The sequence below is a fragment of the Hemicordylus capensis genome, chromosome 3 (assembly GCF_027244095.1).
Source record: "Hemicordylus capensis ecotype Gifberg chromosome 3, rHemCap1.1.pri, whole genome shotgun sequence".
NCBI classification, from domain to species: domain Eukaryota; kingdom Metazoa; phylum Chordata; class Lepidosauria; order Squamata; family Cordylidae; genus Hemicordylus; species Hemicordylus capensis.
In genome coordinates this window covers 69285520-69304095 of record NC_069659.1, presented here as the reverse complement: position 1 = coordinate 69304095, position 18576 = coordinate 69285520, and the positions used below count along the sequence as shown (strand labels likewise).

The 18576-nt window shown below is 42.2% G+C and overlaps 1 protein-coding gene and 2 long non-coding RNA genes across 9 annotated transcripts in view; 2 read left to right on the top strand and 1 right to left on the bottom strand.

Moving 5' to 3' along the window:
* The window catches only part of CADM2 (cell adhesion molecule 2), a 717808-nt gene that overhangs the window by 259726 nt on the left and 439506 nt on the right, over window positions 1–18576 (top strand). The gene's annotated exons all lie outside the window — the stretch shown is intronic.
* The window catches only part of LOC128349665 (uncharacterized), a 229506-nt gene that overhangs the window by 167515 nt on the left and 43415 nt on the right, over window positions 1–18576 (top strand). The gene's annotated exons all lie outside the window — the stretch shown is intronic.
* On the bottom strand, window positions 13264–17461 carry LOC128349668 (uncharacterized). The gene is made up of 3 exons (XR_008318911.1): window positions 17331–17461; window positions 16692–16774; window positions 13264–13340 (listed from the first exon to the last, which is right to left on the bottom strand). It is a non-coding gene; the product is annotated as an uncharacterized LOC128349668 (long non-coding RNA).

Below are 18576 nucleotides of genomic sequence, written 5' to 3'. Positions count from 1 at the left end.
GCCTCAACCTGAGGCACCAGAGTGAGACCTGGGACCAAGATAACTCCCAAACTACAAACATTTTTGTCAGGCTATGTGTCTCTGTCCCCTTTACCCAGCCTACCAGGGCACACTGAGTCTGGCCTCAGAGCAGGGATGGGGAGGGGTTGAACATCACCCTGCATCTCCTCCTTCCCAGGCTATTTGCTCCTTGCGCTGGCCTCTCTCCAGAGGGCCCCAGCACATGCCACCAGCCAGCCTCTCATCAGCCGGCTCCTTATATGCCTCCTTACAAGCTACACATCTCCCAACCCCAATTAAGGGGCCAATGCCCCTCTTTACTTCCTGTAATTGCTTCTCTGATACACTCTCATCTGCTCATCTCTGTCGACTGCACGTCCCTGCCTCTTCAGTCCAACCCACCATCCTGTCCTAGGAGGTAAGGATGGCCGGCTCCACCAGACACTGTCTTTCTTGGAAGGTGTAACCTTGTCCAGAACAGGAATTCTATCCTATCTTGCAGATTACAACCCCCAACAATGAGCACCTCCATCTTGCTTGGATTCAGCTTCAGTTTATTATCACTTATCCAGGCCATTAGTGCCTTTAGGCAGGCATTTAAGGGGCTAATGTCATTTCCTGATATTGATGACAAAGAGAAATAGATTTGGATGTCATCAGCATATGGATAACAGAACACCCAGCACCAAATCCTTTGACAGCCTTACCCAGCATTTTGATGTAGATATTAAGAAACATTGGTGACAGAATGGAGCCCTGAGGGACTCTATATAGCAGATCCCATTTTAAAGAGCAACTGTCACCAAGCACCACCAACTGAAATCTACCTGAGACATAGGAGTGGAACCACTGTAAAACAGTGCAACCTGCCTCTGAATTCCTTAGGCGATCCAGAAGAACACCATCATTGATGGTATCAAAAGCCATTGAGGAGTCCAAAAGAACCAGTAGATTCACACTCCCTGAGTCAATTTTGGTGAAAGTAATTACCATGGCAACCAATGCCATCTCAACCCCATAGCCAGTTTAACATGGCTCTAGACAATCAGTGTCCTCCAAGATCACTTGGAGCTGGTCAGCCATCACTCTCTCAATCATTTTGCCCAACCATTGGAGATTTGAGGCATTTGTAAAGCTTGTGAAATTATTATTCTGTACTGTTTGACTAAATTTATAGGCCAGATATTATGCCAAATAAAATCATAATCTATTTAAGCCTTTTGGGGAATTTGCATAGTAACATTTTCAAAAAACAAACAAAAAACCACCACCCAAAAAACCATGCCAATTTTATGCAAAGAAATATGTAACTTGGAAAACTTACATCACTGTGTAAGTGAGGGTTCTGTTATATCTGGACCAAAGAAACAAGTGCAGCTCTTGGCAGCCAATTTGCATTATTATAATGTAACCAATTTGCATTATTCAGATAAAGTATACGCATGCACATTTGGTCGATACATCTTTCAGATCTGCTCCAACCTAGACACCATTATTTTACCAGAGTAAAACTAAACATAAACTAAATTTGTTCAACTAAATATTTGAAGTGTGCCATCTTGTCCTGTTATTACAGATACATTTAATATTGCTCAGTCTGTGGACAAGCAGTTTGGCTTGTGAGGCCTACCACACTTCCTTGGGGAGTAGTAATTCTGGACCTTTGGCTTTCCTGGCTAACTAGAGCAGCCAGCGGTAAATTATGTATGTGAGTTTTGGTGGGGTCAATGTCTCCTTGAGAATGGGAATGATCTCTCCTCCTTAAAGGAAATAGTATTACAGTCTTGTGTTATTGTGTTTAAGGCCATAATTGGATTCTGTCATTTTAAACAACTTGCAACAGGGTAGCAAATATTTCTGTATGGGACTATCTATTCAGGCCTGCGTATAGGACTGAAACCACTTTGATAATCCTTGGATTACCTATGTGAATTAGAAGATGGGTAGGGTACGACCCTGTTGATTTTCCTGGATCTCTCAAAAGGTTTAATAATAATAATAATTAATAATAGAGGAGAAAAGAGGCCTTGATGAATATATAAAGGACAGTGAAGAAGTTGCACTTAAAATGGTCAAGAACGAGAAACTATTCAACACCAATGGAAGAAAGCAGGCCTACAAGAAAGAACAAGTCAAGAACCGAGCATAAAAATGGAGAAATAAGCCCCTGCATAGTCAGTATTTGCACAATCTAAGTGGAAAATCAGACATCACCAAGACCTGGCAATGGCTTAAGAATGGCAACTTGAAGAAAGAAACAGAGGGTTTAATACTGGCTGCACAAGAACAGGCACTAAGAACAAATGCAATAAGAGCAGAAGTCGAAAAATCCACAACAAACAGCAAGTGCCGCCTTTGTAAAGAAGCAGATGAAACAGTGGACCACCTGATCAGCTGTTGTAAGAAGATCGCACAGACCAACTACAAACAAAGTCATGACAAGGTAGCAGGGATGATACACTGGAACATCTGCAAAAAATACAAGCTACCTGTAGCCAAGAATTGGTGGGACCATAAAATTGAAAAAGTTGAAGAAAATGAAGATGTAAAAATATTATGGGACTTCCGACTACAAACAGACAAACATCTGCCACACAATACACCAGATAGAACTGTAGTCGAGAAGAAAGAAAAACAAGTCAAAATAATTGACATAGCAATAACAGGGGATAGCAGAATAGAAGAAAAAGAAATAGAAAAAAAATCACCAAATACAAAGATCTACAAATTGAAATTGAAAGGCTGTGGCAGAAAAAGACCAAAATAATCCCAGTGGTAATTGGAGCCCTGGGTGCAGTCCCAAAAGACCTTGAAGAGCACCTCAACACCATAGGGGCCACAGAAATCACCATCAGCCAATTACAAAAAGCAGCTTTACTGGGAACAGCCTATTTTCTGCGACGATATCTATAATAACCAACAGTATTGATGATAAAATTCAGCCATCCCAGGTCCTTGGGAAGGACTCGATGTCTGGATAAAACAAACCAGTCAATAACACCTGTCTGACTGTGTAAACAAGAAATAATAATAATAATAATTCAATTTCCATACCGCCCTTCCAAAAATGGCTCAGGGCGGTTTACATAGAGAAATAGTAAATAAATAAGATGGATCCCTGTCCCCAAAGGGCTCACAATCTAAAAGAACATAAGATACACACCAGCAACAGTCACTGGAAGTACTGTGCTGGGGGTGGACAGGGCCAGTTACTCTCCCCCTGCTAAATAAAGATAATCACCACGGTAAAAGGTGCCTCTTTGCCAAGTTAGCAGGGTGGTTTAATTACCATGAAACATAGTTACCTCCTGGATCTCTTTACCAGGCTTGGGGGCGCTGTTGTATGACAATATGCATAGCTCCAGTCCTTCCTAGGTGGTTGTAAGAAAATAGTGCCGGGGAACTTTAGCTCTGTCTCTTAAGCCCTATTTATACACCATGTTATAAGAACATAAGAACAGCCCTACTGGATCAGGCCTAAGGCCTATCCAGTCCAGCACCCTGTTTCACACAGTGGCCCATCAGACGTTGTATGAGTGCAAAGATGTCTGCACACTTGTACATGTTTTTGTGTATATAGGACTCTTGTTTGAAGTCTTTGTCACAGGCTCCATTTTGTTCCTAGCATTCTATCAAGCATCAACATTAAATTGCTGAGAAAGGTTTGTGCTGTGATGTCATCAATATGCAGACAATATTCATATCTAGTTCTCACTCCTGGGACAAGGGAGAACACTGAACCAGTGTTTGGAACCAGTACTCATCTAGATGAGGGTGAACAAGCTGAAATTTAATCCAGATAAGATGGAGATCCTGTTAATTGGAAACTCTGCTAGCTGCCCCATATTTTATTGTTAGCTGTTCCAAGCGGTTTTGTTCTGAAGGGGTAGTAACAGCTTTGTTTTTAGAAAATCATTCTGTAATGTGCAAGTTCTGCCTATTATTTTGTTTTGTCAAAAGTTTTGCACATGGGCTGCCTTTTTCCCCTTTCAGTGATGCTTAGAATTTGCTTCAGCGAGTGAATTTGTTAGGACAGATAAGGCAGAATAAAGTTTAAACCTTTCCTTAAAAAAATTGAAGTGACTTTATGGAATACCACAATTATAAACTAGTGAAGAGTCAAACTCGTGAGGAATTGAATTTAATGTATCTCTATCTATGTCTATATCTATATATCCTTATAATCCGTTTAGTTAGAATGATTTGCTAGTAAATGACATTTTGTGAGCATGCGTATTTCTGTATTTAAAACTCAGCAGATTTTACATTACAGCCTATGTACAACACTATTTGCTTCTGTTTTGAAAATACTTTGGCCAGAAGCAATATGCTTTCACACACAGGAATAAGAAAGGAGAAATTATGCCATAATTATGTATAGCCTTGTGTTTGTTATTTACACACATAAAGTATTAGATTTTGTAACCTGAAGGACTGTTAGAAGGGGAATAAATATAAAAATAGCAGGTTATGGAAATATTTTTGGTAGATTACTCATATAAATTCAAATATCTCTTGATTTTATTTACATAAATATTATATTCAGCAGTATTGAAATAATATTCAAAGTTATTAGAAAGTGTGGTAATAGCTTTATAGGTGAGAATACCAATGAATCAGTCTTAAACAAAAGAATGTGGTGGTCAGCTGCTTAGATTAGCAAAGAAGTGCCTGGGATAGTGCAGTGTTTCCTGATTGTGTCATACAACACACTGGGGCTATGCACACAACCACGACTGTGGATGGGAGGGCCAGGAGTGGGAACGCAGGGTTTCAACCTACCTTCCCCTACATTACCGCTTGCAGGCCCAAAGGCACACAAGCCACGCACCCACATGACCAGCACTGTCAGGAGCAGCATGGATGAATCTCCGCACTGCTCCCCGCAGTGTGGTAAACAGAGATCAGGACTTGTCCTGGCCTCCAGAGATGCACAGTGTATTGTGGAATTTCACCAAGAGACGGGCACTATAGTTGCCCATCTCTGTGCAGCTGGGCTGGAGGCAGTCCGGTTTGCACATGAGCAAGTATTCCAGGTTAAGGGAGTGCTTATTCCCTTAACCTTGGCTAGCAACTGGATTAAAAAGATGGACTAAGTGGTGCTGGCCCGCCAAGATCAGGCCAGATCCCAGCAGTTCTCATGTGCAGCCTAACACGGGCTTGCCTGGGTTAGACTGCATGTGAGAACAGCCTCACTGTCATTCTGCAATAGTTCTGGTCAGAACCATCAGTCAGATACTTAGCATCTAGGTATCAAAAGAACAGCCAAAACACAACTCAGTTATTGAGTTCTGGACATACCATTAATAGTGATAGAAGTAACAAGGTGAGGCAGCCTCAGATTTGGACCTTATAACTAATTGTGGTTCAGGCAGAGGCGTAACTAGGGAAAACAGCGCCCGGGGCAAGCACTGAAATTGTGCCTCACCCCCCCCCCGGTCGCCCCCTTAGCTAAGCAGGGTCCACCCTGGTTTGCATTTGAATGGGAGACTAGAAGTGTGAGCACTGGAAGATATTCCCCTCAGGAGATGGAGCCACTCTGGGAAGAGCATCTAGGTCCCAAGTTCCTTCCATGGCAGCATCTCCAAGATAGGGCTGCAAGAGACTCCTGCCTGCAACCTTGGAGAATCCGCTGCCAGACTGGGTAGACAATACTGAGCTAGATAGACCAATGGTCTGACTCAGTATATGGCAGCTTCCTATGTTCCTAAATACTACTGCAGCACACACACAAGACACCTGTCCCATCCTGACACTCAGCCAACTTCCATAATCAAGATCCTACACACACACACACACACACACACACACACACACACCCCACAACTGTCTACTCCTAGATTTACAAGGAATACAAGCCACACCTAATGGCACAGCAGGGAAATAACTTGCCTAGGGAGCAAAAGGTTGCGGGTTCGAATGGAAACACCTATATCGGGCAGCAGTGATATATGAAGATGCGGAAAGGCAACATTTCATACTACGTGGAAGGAGGCAATGGTAAACCGCTCCTGTATTCTACCAAAGAAAACCACAGGGTTCTGTGGGTGCCAGGAGTCAAAACCAGCTACTCATGAGCTTGGACATAATCTCATGTAGACAGTTTAGTAGCAAAGACAATTATGTGAACCAAGTCTTGCTACCTAACCCTCAATCTTGTCAGCTATGAGGGCATTTGCCTCAATGATGAAAAAACAGTACTCTGCACAGCCTTGGAAACACTCTGCTCTCAGTCAGTTCTAGGGCAAGGAGGATCAAACCAAGACAAAGAGAAAATAATTCCTACAGCCAAATCCTTGGCATACTTACTTGGAAGTAAGGCTCAACCTCATTATGTCCAACCTTCCCACAATGAAATTGTATCCAAGGCAGCTAACTCAACTCACTGAATTCAGCAGCAATTACTTTAGATTAAAAGGACATAGAATAAAACCTGCTAGTTAATGATACAGAGAATATATAAGATTTAATTACTGAACATTGTGCATATTTTACCTTATACTCGCCACATTCATAGAAAGGAAGTCCTACCAGAGGAGTTTGAGGCAAATCTGGATTAGCATACCTGAACAAGACTGTAAACAAAGCAAACCACCACTCCCAAAACTACACCAGGAAGAGGAGCGAAGAAGAAGCAACCCTCGGAAACGCGTGCCTCCTAAAAGCAGCATCAAGACAAGAACCAATCGGAGGAGGGCGAGTGTTGCGTAGGGAAAAGAGAAGAACTATATTTCCCAGAAAGACTCTGTCTCAGCAACAAGCCCGATTGCAATTGCAACATTGCGGTTACTGTACATTGCAACCGTTCCAGTGCCTTTCCCCATGACAATGCCTGTGGGAAGATGTCATTAGTGGGCTCCCTTACATGGATCTCATCCCCTCCTTCACATCTCTGTAAATTAAGTCGTAGCCCAATAGAATAATTAATCATTTGTTACATTATAAAGAGCATTCCAAGTGCTATCCTCTCTGGGGCACTTTGGGCTACTGCACAGAAAATTGCCAGAAAACAACCACCATGGCATGATTAAAACAAAAACAAAATGTTACAAACCAAACACTTTAAAAACGGACTTGAATTAAGGGGAAAGAGCAGCAGCAAAGAAGCATCTTGAACCAAACACCTATCATAAGATGCCTTTTTAACCAAAAGTTGAATAGCAAGAGCTTCTCCCAGCAAGATAATTTTCTTCTAAACCCCCCACACCATTTCCCACCCCCACAGAACAAAAAAGCACCCCTGTCAGATATATGTCCTTGGATTATTCATACTTGCCATGCCATATTTACAGACATTTAAACACATAGAAAGAAGAGGCTGTTCGTTCCAACTCGAGCAGATTTTTCCCCAGTGACTATTTTGCAGATATATCATCACCGTTACAAACGCTGCATTCCACCACCCCATAAATTATTATTACTTATTGGATAAACAAAAACAGTGGCAGCACCCCCACCCAAGAGAAATAACTTTCTTTCTTGGAATTGCCAGTATTACAGACAGATCTAGCCTGATCCCGTTTTTCCCCTTCCTAGTTCAAGGAGGAGTGAAGGGGAAGGGATTTTCAAGTTTCCTATTACATATACACACACAAAGATACAGGACATCAGGTTATGCAGAAATCTCCAAGGGTGGGAGGGGGGAGTCCAGGTCAGAGAAGTTTGAAAAAGGAGGAGGTTTGAAAAATTCCCAGCCAGGAAAAGGCACCCCCCCACATACACGCTGCCCCACATCCTCACCCAAAGAAGATGATGAGGATCAGCTGAGCACCGGGGAGTGGAGAATATGCAGGCGAGATGCACGCAGTTGTGTTAGATCCATAGCTGTGAGCACCGAGTGCAGGCAGGAGAGAGAAGGTTTGAAGGGGAAAAAATGCATGTTAAGAAACGTGCCTCTTCAGGCTGGAGTCGGGCGAATCGGAGCCTGGACGAGAGAACTGGAGCTGACTCTCTCTCCTTCTCTCGATGTAGCGGGCTATTTTTTGTCTCCTTTTTGTTTTGTGGTGTTTTTTTTTAAGGGTGAGAGTAGAAGGGGTAGAGAGAGGAGAGCCAGCAAAACAAGCTCACTTCCTCAGAGATGAGCCAGGTTGCACCATCGAATAAGGGAGGGAGGGGTAGAGGACGCAATGGGAGAAGTTTGCTAGGGAAGCTGAGAGGAGAGGTTCGTGTGGCAGGAAGGAAGGAAGTGGCAGAACGGGCGGGGATTGATATAAGAATAAGATTAATTAAGGCAAGACACGACATAGAGAAGAGAAGTTCACATACCTTGTCGACCGAGTGCACGCTTAATTAATAATGATGACGCCCGACTCGAGGTCTGGTTCCATCCTCCGAATCCTTTCTTTAACTCTTGTTGTTGTTATCCGTGTGCCGTCCTCCTGCAGCCCCAGCCCCAGCAACGCTCTCTCGCGCCACGTGCAGAAGGCAAGGCGAGCCTAGCCGAGCTGGGAGGAGTCTGTGAGCATGAAACTAGGCGCCTGGTGCCACCAGGCCAGGCCAGCAAAGCAATGGGGGGGGGCGCGGGCGCCGCACGGAAGGGACCGCTCGTGGGGGAGGGGCCGAGGGGGCGCCGACGCACTCCCTTGACTGCTCTGCTGAGCTAGAGAAATGTTTATTTTTTTAAAAAAAAATTAATTAAAAAATTTTGGGATCGGTGGGGGTCATGGCGGCGCCCCCCCCCACGTGACCTGCAAAGATGGTGCCGGGGGCACGTGCCCTCCCTGCCCCCCCTATTGTTACGCCTATGGGTTTAGGTGTCTCATGTTGTCATAGGCTTAATGCAGACAGGGGATCCAGGATGAGTTCTCTCATATGCCACCTCACCTAATGAATGCAACTGTTTTGGACAAAGAATGGAGCAACTGATTTAAACATCACCTGGCAATGTATCTGGAAACCTATTTATTTATTTGTTCGATTTTTAGACCACCCTTACAAAATAGCTCAGGGCAGTTCACAAACATCATGAAACAATTAAAATCAATCAATGACCGGGGATATATTTTTTAAAAAATACAATAAAACAGCCAAAAAGTAAAACAATTCAAAACCTTATTAAAAACCCAATACGTTAAAGACCCTTTAAAACAATTTAAGAACGCTGGAAGGCCAGGCCGAACAGGTAGGTCTTTAGGGATCTCCTAAATTCCAATAAAGAATTCAAATTACAGATGTCTGCAGGGAGCGCATTCCACAATCTGGGAGCGGCTACAGAGAAGGCCCGCCTCTGGGTCGCCACCAGACCAGCTGGTGGCAACTGGAGCCGGACATCCTCAGATGATCTTAGCGTGCGGTGGGGATCAGACCAAAGAAGGCGCTCTCTAAGGTAATATGGTCTCTCCGAGTTGCCCTGGAGACCAGCCTGGCTGCCGCATTTTGAACTAACTGAAGTTTCCGAACTACGTACAAAGGCAGCCCGACGTAGAGAGCATTACAGTAGTCAAGCCTGGAGGTTACCAGCTGGTGCACCACTGTTCTGATGTCATTCTCCTCTAGGAATGGATGCAGCTGTCGAATCAGCCTAAGCTGATAAAAAGCACTCGTGGCAACAGCCTCCACCTGAGATACCAGGGTGAGGCCTGGAGTACCTCCAAGGATCCAGGAGTACCTCCAAGCTGCGTAGCTGTCCTTCTGGGGGAGTGTAACCCCATCCAGCACAGGAGATCTAACTCATCCCTCAGATTCTGAGCCCCTACAATGAGCACCTCCGACTTGCTTGGATTCAGCTTCAATTTGTTATCCCTCATCCAGCCCATTACTGCCTGTAGGCAAGCATGTAGGGAATAAACGCCATTTCCTGATGAAGCAGATGAAAGAGAGAAGTAGATTTGGGTGTCATCAGCATACCGATAACACCCAGCACCAAACCTCCTGATATCCTCACCCAGTGGTTTCATGTAGATGTTGAAAAGCATTGGTGACAGAATGGAGCCCTGAGCGACTCCATATAACAGTTCTCATTGAGAAGAGCAACTGTCACCAAGCTCCACCATCTGGGATCTGCCCGAGAGATAGGAGCGGAATCACTGCAGAGCAGTGCCTCCTATCCCCAACTCTGCCAGGCTACCCAGAAGGATACCATGGTCGATGGTATCTAACACCACCGAGAGATCCAAGAGAACCAGCAGAGTCACACTCCCTCTGTCGATTCCCCGGTATAGGTCATCCATCAGGCCAACCAAGGCTGTCTCAACCTCATAGCATGCTCTAAAGCCAGTTTGAAATGGGTCTATATAATCAGTTTCCTCCAAAACCGCCTGGAGCTGTTTGGCCACCACCCTCTCAATCACCTTGCCCAACCAAGGGAGATTGGAGATTGGCCTATAACTATCCATCGCTGAGGGATCTAGGGAAGGCTTCTTAAGAAAAGGTCTAATTATTGTCTCCTTCAAGCATGGAGGCACCTTACCCTCCCTCAGTGATGCATTTATTATATTCACCAGGCCTCCTAGAATAATCTCCCTGCTAGATTGAAGCAGCCAAGTCGGGCATGGGTCCAGAGAACAAGTGGTGGATCACACCACTCCAAGCAGCTTGTCCACATCCTCAGGAATCACAAATTGAAACTGATCCAACCTAATACTGCAAGAAGGATTGCTGGACACCTCCTTGGTAGACCCTGCAGAAAAAGTGGAAGAAGTCGGCCCGAATACAGGAGATTTTGTCCGCAAAGAATCCACTGAAGGCATCACAGCAGAGCACCTCCGGGAGCTGATTAGAAACAGAAGGAGTAGAAATTAGACTCCTCACTACCTGGGATAACTCTGCTGAGCGTGATCCCACAGATGCAATGTGAACCGACCAGAACTTCTTTATGCACTGCCTCTGCGTAAGCCCTCAAGTGGGTCACATGCTTCATCCTGTCAAATTCGAGCCGAGTTCTCCTCCACCTGTGCTCCAGTAGCCTACCCAGCCGCTTCAACCCTCGCAACTCCTCGGTATACCAGGGAGCCGATTTTGAAGCGGGTCTGGAGGGACACTTAGGAGCAATAATGTCTACTGCTCTAGCAAGTTCCTTATTCCAGGTTCCCACCAGGGCATCGACAGAATCACCTGCAGCTTCGAAACCCTCCAAGGCCTTTTGGAACTCTACTGGGTCCAGCAGCCTTTTTGGGCGGACCATCCTAATTGGTCCATACAGATTAGATATACTCCTGCAAATTATGAGCAAGAAGTGTTTTGTTTCTGTATCTAAATCCTAGACATAGTGGCTGACATCTTGATTAATGAAGCAGCAGTGAAATGGGAGAAGCACCAGTGCTTCTGAAGAGTTCCAGACCAGCACTGCACTGGTGCTAATGTGGGAGAGGGAATTTCAATTCCCTTCCCTTCCCCTGGAAGCCCTCTGTGCAAGCCTCAGGCACATATTTTCAGGTGGCACAGAATAGGAAGGAGGCACAGAATAGGAAGGATTGGGATTGGAAGGACTGTTGAAATTTGTCCTTGCTACAGAGCCAGCAGTCGAGCTGACTTTTAAAAAGCACCGGTGCTTCATTAGTTAGGATGTCAGCCACTAGCTGCAATCCGGTAGAAGACAGTCGTGGCATCTCAGTTTACCTAAGTAACATCATCATCCTCATTATTAATTATTTAAGCACTTTAATTTTCCATTGTGACTATGTGCTATTCAAATTACTGCCATTGTTGGAGCTAGTTCTAGAATTAGAACTCAGTGAAATTCCTTATCAGATGAGGACCCCACTATGAAGAGTCCAGAACACGATCCAGAGAAATGGGACTTCTTGAGCAAACACAAAACCATACATTGCCCATGTATGCTGAACAATAGGAAACTATGATGCCCATCATTTAAATGATTCTCTGACTCTGGAGATCCCCCAATCACAGAACCTAATTGACAATGAGCCCGAGCTGAAGCTTGGCCCCAGCAGCACAGCATTCAGAAGCATGAAACATTCCCTTTCAGTGCTCTCTCCTTGGGAGGATAACTCTTTATGTTCATGCAACAGGATTGGGCTACCACAAGTACATTAGGGAATGTTGGCCAGCCAGACTTACTACTTAAATTCTCTATTTCTGTCTGGAAGCCATAGATGAAAGCTCCATAGACCACTATCTAGAGCAGGATTCTAAAAGAGCAACTACCTCATGGATACCTCCCATCTTACTCAGCACTTGGCCCTGGACTTGTCCCCTGATGGTCAATGTTCTATCTCCCAGGTTTACACAAAACCTCACTGTCTTGGCTAGATCAGTCATCTGCATCTCCCAGAACGATACAGTTCCAATCTTAAAGTGTATAAAACTGGTAGGCACCAAGCAGCAGAAATAATATCATAATAAGAATAATTAATAAATAAGCCCTGCTTGCAGGTTTATAATCTGATTAAAGGCAAGACATATAGAAGAGAAATGTGTCTATTCTATTATCTTCCTAAAGACACATAAGGAGGTTAGTCAAACAGATGTGTCTTTAGTAGGATCACAGATGTGTAGAACAATACATGAGGTGAAATAATTTGCGATAAGCCTATTTATTTTTGCCCCCTTCAGGATTACTATTTTGTTGGTGTAGCTTTAGAAATGTCAGGCTTGTTTCTGTTAAGTAACAAGTTTACTCTCATTATTACGTCATTAAAGTCACAGTGCTTTCATTTTGATTGCTTTCATTTGTCACTGACACATAATCTCTGTTCAGCTATGGTGTTGTACCTGCATTCAGATGTCTGTACACTTGTACCTGTTTTTGTGCGAATGACTGGAGATGCATTCATTTTTAAAGTGAATCTGGGTACAGCCCTCTCAAATGCATGATACAGAGAGGAAGTGCACTGCTGTACCTCTGTTCAGCATGATGTGTGAATGACTATATCTGTGTACACTTGGACAATTTGAACATAATATGTGAATAGGATTTCAAGTGCGCAGCATGGGTTTCTACTTCGTGGTTAGTCGATGTTGCCATTTCTATGAAGAAACAAAGGAAAGACTCCTACCTGCTTTGACACAAGTGGCAGTTCATTCCTAAGAGTTTATCATATCCTTAATATACCCTTGATTGGGATGTGAATACAGTACACAGTACAGCGAGGCTAAGGAGAGGACTGTTGCACTGCCATGGGATGCCTCTCTGATACTCACATGGTGCATTGTGGGATACAGGAGGACTTCCTCCTCCTGATCCCACTTTGGGAGTTTGCTGCCACATCAGTCATGTGGGTGCATGTGTGGAGGAACCCTGAGAAGTTTCCAGTCATCAGAGGGAAGATAGGTAGGATTAATAATTTCATTAGATTTTCTATTCACCAAAAATACAACCTCCAGTATTATGTAATGTGTAGTTTGGGTAAGATAATTTCATCTCAGGACAACCTTGAAATCTGCAAGAAACAAAACCAAACAAAAGAATAAATATGGCAATAGCTCAGGCAGCTAAACAAGGTCACAGACCAAGTAGATGCCTTCATTGTTGCCTAAAGTTTACATTCTGAATTATTTTTTTAATTGTTCATTAAAATAATTATACCCCATTTGTGCTTCTGTAGCCTTTAATTAAAATAGGCTCATTGATAACAGAGTGGTAACCCATCTGAGATACAGAGGGTAATTGGTGCCACTGGGAAATAAAGTAATTGTCTGGTACTATTCTACCGAAACGCATATCACAAGAGCTCTTAAGAAGTTTATAAGTACCAAGTAAGCTGTGAGAATAAATTCAGCTGTTACACATATTCTAAATAACTTACTTTATTTTCACAGTTGCCTTGCTAAATAGTACACTTAAAAATATAGAAAACATTACAAATTTTGACCAAATTTAAAAAATGTGCTGTGTCTGAAACTAGATGTAACATATGGTTTTGTATAAAAAGTGAGTATTATCTTCCCCCTGCTAACTGCATCTGGTTGTTGATCGAAATAAAGATTCACTCATTCATTCCCTGCTAACTGAGCAAAGCAGCACCTTTTAAAGTATTGATTCTGTTATATTTAGCAGGGGGAGGACAACTGGCCTTATTCAGCCCCAGCACAGCATCTAGTGGTTGTTGCTGATGTCTTCCTTAAAGATTTTTTCAAAAATTGAGATTGTGAGCCCTTTTGGGAGAGGAAATCATCATTTCCCAACAAAAACAGGTTTCAAAGCCATTTCCACATAGTTAGTATTAGTTGAATATGGAGTGAATTGTCAGATATGTTAGCAAGACATACAGCTGACAACAATGGAAATTCTCTGTTACTTTTTGAATAATTTTCCCAGTCAATATCAAGTATGGATAGCCTGAAAAGATGCAAGACAAGGATAGCTTTCCCTTGATCGGGACCATTACCTTTATCTTGATTGCAAGAATTACCATTAGCTGTAAGCTTCATTGCAAGAATTACCATCCTATTTTCAGCTGTCTTGTTTTGATATGATTTTTGTATGGAGGGGCTTACTAATGTCAGAGGGCTTACTGATGTCACATTGATTTGGTATTGTGACAAGACCATATGGCAAGAACAATTTTTTTCCTGTCCTCACAGGCATTGTGCAGCATGCTGCTAAGTGTGTGTGTGGGGGGGGTGGATTACACCCTCTAAAAGTAGCAATTACAATTGCTATGAGTTGAAAAATGTCACCTCAGCTGTCCCAAAACAAATAGCTGACGGGTAGGTCACTGTTCACAGGCCACACAGGATTGCAAAAATGGTATGTCATTCAGGTTTAAGTATCTGTTGGTGGTTGTTTTTAAAGTGTCTGTACGTCTAAATGTTTTAATATAGATTGATTATATAAACACACATGATTAATTCCCAATTATATTCATTCCTTTAAATATACTTGAAGGTTGTTCCCAGGTTTAGAGATACTACAACTAAAGTATTCAAAAGCAATTGCTTTGAACTGATGTTGTATATGTTTTGTAAAAGCTGTATCATGCATATAATTTGCATAGAAATACTATTTTATATAAAGTTCCTCTCCCCTCACTCACTATAAAAAAGTTACATGACGACTGATAATAGAGAAGTCTGGAAGGCAACCCTCAGTTTCTGGTTGCATGACAAATCTAAATGCCTGATAATTATACTCACAAGAGACATTAATTCTGCAATGAGTATAGGGTATTGAAATCAAAGCTTCATAGTTATGATTGCATTAATAAGTTTTTATAGGCTAATTAAACTATTTGTGTATTCTGATCAGTAATTGTGGGAGTTTAAATAGTATGTTCCTGATTGGGGTTTAAAAGTTCATAGGACCATGTGGTGTAATTATTTTTGGTGCATTTCTACTGTGTTAGCTCTTTTCCTTTTTCATATAGTGAGGTTATGTTCTTTTTCTCTAGTGAGCTTATATGATAGACAAAATGTCATGCATAATTAAAATGACTGATGGTGAAAAAAGCAGTAAGAATTCTATAAACCTATTATAAAAGAAGTTTCTCTGGAGACTGGGAACTTTTTGAAAAAACTTGTACTCTGAATAGGTGTCTTGAGTGTTTGAGTTCTAGCTTGACAGTGTGTGTGCTGCCTTAGTACCCTGATTTATTAGTTTGTGGTGAACAGGTCAAGTGCTTATAGCTTCACACTGGCAAGACTTCTCTTATAGTTTCCATTGTTGAACAAAAAAATTCCCCATTTTAAAACGCACCAATGAACTTTCATTTAGGTCATAGCACAAGGGATTTTGGCAATAAGGTATGAGTGTTTCTGGATTAGTTAATTAGTATAGATTTTACTTTGCAACATTAATTCAGGTAAAATTGCTGCGGACATTATTTTAATAATGTAAGAATAAAAAGTTTAATCATAAATATATAAATAAAATTAGTTTTATTAGTAGAAAAACATCTCTTGACATTTTTTATTTGTTCTACAATATATATGTTTAGCCATTTTGGCTGAGGATCAAAACACTGTTTTGGCAGTTTCCAAGGGTTGGACATGATGAATTTTTCTTTATGTTCTATCAGTGTAGATGGCAATTTGCAATGAATTAGAGGGCAGGTCTTGCACTTTAGATAGCGGTAAAAGGGAAACAGAGGAAATAAATGGAAGGAGAGGGAGATGGAGGCAGGGATATGCAGGGAAATAATATGCAAATGTTTTAGCTACACACACTTGTGCAGTAGATAACATAGACTAAAGTATTGTGCCAAAGGTTTATGGAAAAGGTGGGGAAAGTTAGTATGCTGATACTTTTTAAACTTAGCCAGCTATGCTGAAAAAGACATCCACTAAAACTTTATAGAAGAACTGTAGTAAGTGGATCAAATTAACAGGTAAAAGCTCAAATATAAGTATTTTATTTTAGACCTAGTTGACCAGCAGTCTAGCACATGCCTCCACCCCAAAGTATTGATAGTTGCTTCATTGATGGAATTAGTTCAAGCTCTTAAAGGAAAATAAAATTTCTCAGTTAGATTCAAAAATTTGTCATAGTGAATTACACTGGTCATTGACTACTATTAAATAAAGAAAAGAGAAAGGAACAAGCAATCATGCTCATTGAACAGGTTGTGTTAAGACAGCCTGAAGGTTCATAGCATCATACACATTTTAGAGAACAAAAAAGACTTTGATACCATATAGCTTAATTATCTGCCAGAATCAGTTTGGAATGGTGTTTAAACATGTCCAAAATGTCTACCAAATTCTTCAGCAAGAATAGCAGCAAATTCTTAAGTAAGGATAAAAATGCAGTAGTCTTTCTGGAATAAAACTCTTGACAGACTATGATAAATTACCTTATTATACTTGTTCACATGACAAATGTACTTGATCGGGATTTCTTCTTGGGAAGAATAGTTGAGATTGTCCAGGATCAAAGCTAGAAAGGAAATAAAAGCTAACTGTTAATCAGGATAATAGAGCAGCACTTCAACCAACATAACTTGTAGAACCTATCCAATTGTTTATGTCAATAACAGAATACTTATAAACTCATGAGTTTGTAATCTGGTTTTTATACTCTCCCTTTATGTTCTGTTTCATAGTTGAAACTGACTTAAAGCCTATGCCGGATTAACAGTAGCAAAAGTAGCATTTGCTACAGGCCCCACGTTTTTGAGGGCCCTGCATGCCTGGCTTGAACTGCCCCTCTTCTTTCTGCATTCTGCTACTCATGAAGCCTCTCTCCTTGCTGCCTGGTGCTGCTGCCCATTCTCTCCCAAGTCCTGAGTTGGCTGCCGCCCAATTTCAGTTGGCTGCCTGCCCGCTCGTCACCCACATGCTGCTTCTTGTGGGGCTGATAGGTGCAGGCAACCCGCTCCATGTGTGCTCCCTCCCTCATGCCTGCAGGGCCCACGCAACCTCCTATATTGTTCAGTGACACCGACTGACACACACTTGCTTGTCGCCCATAGCCGCTCCGTGGGCCTACTCACTCTCTCGTGTGCAACACCATGCTTCTGTGTATGCTCACGAAGAAAGCGTGTCACTGACTGTCTACCCGCCACCCCCGCCACTTCCCGCAGGGTGTGCTGCTGCATGTGTGCTGAACTTAACCCACTACCCCCCCCCCAATGAATCTGAAGAGCCGGGGCTGCTGCCAGGCACGCCAGGTATGCGTGGGGAAACTTAAAGAGCGTGCACTGCTGAGAAGTGGGCTCAGCCCTCCGGCTCCTGCCACGCTGACTCCTGTCTGCGTGCAGATTATTGAACATAAAAGAGGGGAGGGGGATGTTTTTGCAAAGTTGTTTGCAAATCAAAGGTCAATTTTGGGTTATTATTAGTTGCAAACCTTTTTCTGCCCATTAGATTAGTGCTCTGCTTACCATGGGTCAGACCAGGATGCCTCACCCACTGTTTCACCTGCTCTCCCCCTGCCACTGTCTTTTGTTTGCCAGGATTGTTTCATGGCACAAAAAGCCTTGGCCTCAGGGCCGATACAACATGGTTTTGTTTGTTTTGTTTGCTTGCAGTGTCAAGGCATAAATAATGGTAACAATTGCATTCGATGATGGGAAGGGGCTAAAAATGATATACTTTCAACCATACACCATACAACCATAATTTATTTTTCAATATTTATGTTCATTTTTTTTTAATTTTGGACCCCTTCATAACCTGCTACAGGCCCCGCACTAGCTTAATCCAGCCCTGCTTAAAGCATGATATACTTGTGACACATAATTATACATGTGACATAATACATAGATAATACCAACCCATATCCATAAGACTGCTCATATAATATTAACTCTTCCCCTGCCTTTCCAACTATGCCACAGTATAGGATAATTGCCATGATAAAAGTAAAGGATAGAAGCTCTGGAGTTCCAATGATCCTCAGTGTGTGAAAACAACAGTCTCTCAAGAATAAGATTTCAACATGAGAAATCATGAGATTTCAAACAAGAGATGGGAGCTGAGCTGATAGAAGTTTTGTTCTTAAATGATTAGGAACAATTGGAATCAGGTGGGCAAAGACAGAGGATAGATATGTAAAAGTTGTAGAAATAATTGTTTCCTCTTAAAGAAAAGTATTATATGTAGAGGATCATTTGTTCTTCAGTTGTATTAAACATTGATTGTAAAAGCAACAAAATATATATAATAAAGACACATTACTTTTACATGTGCTAAATGAGAAATGACATGGTTGTTTTCCATCTGGGTCAGGCAGCAGTT